Below are 1,416 nucleotides of genomic sequence, written 5' to 3'. Positions count from 1 at the left end.
TTAGTGCAGAATTCTATCAGACCTTCAAAGAAGACCTGATACCAATTCTCCTTAAACTATTCCATGAAATAGAAATAGAAGAAACACTACCCGATTTGTTCTATCAATCCAGAATTATGCTCATACCTAAACCACACAGACTAAACAAAGACAATCTCAGACCAATATCCCTTACAAATATCTGTTCAGATATACTCAATTAAATTCTTTCAAACTAAATACAAGAACACACCAAAGCAATTATCCATCATGATCTAGTAGGCTTTCTCCCAGGAATGCAGGGATGGTTCAATATACAGAAATCAATCAATGTAATCCATGCTTAATATGAGACATTTAATCCCAGTGCTTAGGAGACAAGCATGCAGATCTCTGAGTTCAAATTCAGTCTTCAAAGCAAGTTCCAGGACAGTCAAGCTTAGGCAGTGAAGAAGTTGGAAAACAGAAAGCTTGTGATTATATAATAGAATAAGTGGGCCATGTTCCAGCCCCAGCGAGCATCAGAACTCAGCAGCTTCAGCCATGTGGCTCTGGCTTTTGATTCCAGAATAGAAGCAGTTACATGGAAAATTGATTCTGGTTAGCTGGAGCTAAGAAATTAGTGGTGATTATGAAGAGATCAGCATCACTAGCGTGAAATCTTCTGGAAAGAGTTTCCTGAGAGGACAAAAAAAAAGGTGTGTTTCAGAGATAGCCAAGGTTGTGACTTGCTACAACTGTGCTTGGTAATGTGTAAGAGGCACCCAGATGGTGCTGATTTTGAAGGCATGAAGGAATCATGAAGAGTAGCTGAGGCTTGGCACAGTGAGAGCTCATAGAAGGGTATTGGTAAAGGTTCAGACTCAGTTGTAGTTGATGGACCAGGACTGAAGGGGTCGTGCAAAGGATTTGAGGCTTGTCAAAATGAAGAGATCCTATGAGAGGCTATTGGTGAAGCCTAGTGCCAACAGAAGTCCCCAGTGTATTGGAGATGCCATTACAAAGGAATGGTCACCAAGAACAGCAGTAGCAGTGGAGTGGTTCAACCTTAGCTTAGAGTGCTACAGAGGGCAGAGCTGGAGAAGTGACACCAGTCCTTAGGAAGAGTCCAGAAGATCATGTGTTGGTCTCAGACATTGAAACAACAAGTTCTAACATTGAAGTTGCCTTGAAGACCCCAAAATATTAGAGATACTAGAGCCATGGTTTTTCTCCTGAGGGAACCTGGTTAACAAAGAGTAAAGTCAGCCCAGAAGAAAGAAGTTTGTTGCACTCAAAGATGAAAAAGGAGCTGGAGATCTGAAGACAAACTGCTTTGACATGAGCCATGAAGATGCAGAGTATGGAGTTTGCAAAGCTGGTTTCTTTTCTTGCTTTGGGAATTACAGTTAAGTAATTGAAAGAATCTTAGAAGAGACTTTGTTTTTTTTTTGTTGT

Source organism: Grammomys surdaster, unplaced genomic scaffold (genome assembly GCF_004785775.1).
Source record: "Grammomys surdaster isolate TR1022 unplaced genomic scaffold, NIH_TR_1.0 103623, whole genome shotgun sequence".
In the NCBI taxonomy this organism is placed as follows: domain Eukaryota; kingdom Metazoa; phylum Chordata; class Mammalia; order Rodentia; family Muridae; genus Grammomys; species Grammomys surdaster.
Note: the sequence above shows the minus strand (reverse complement) of the source record.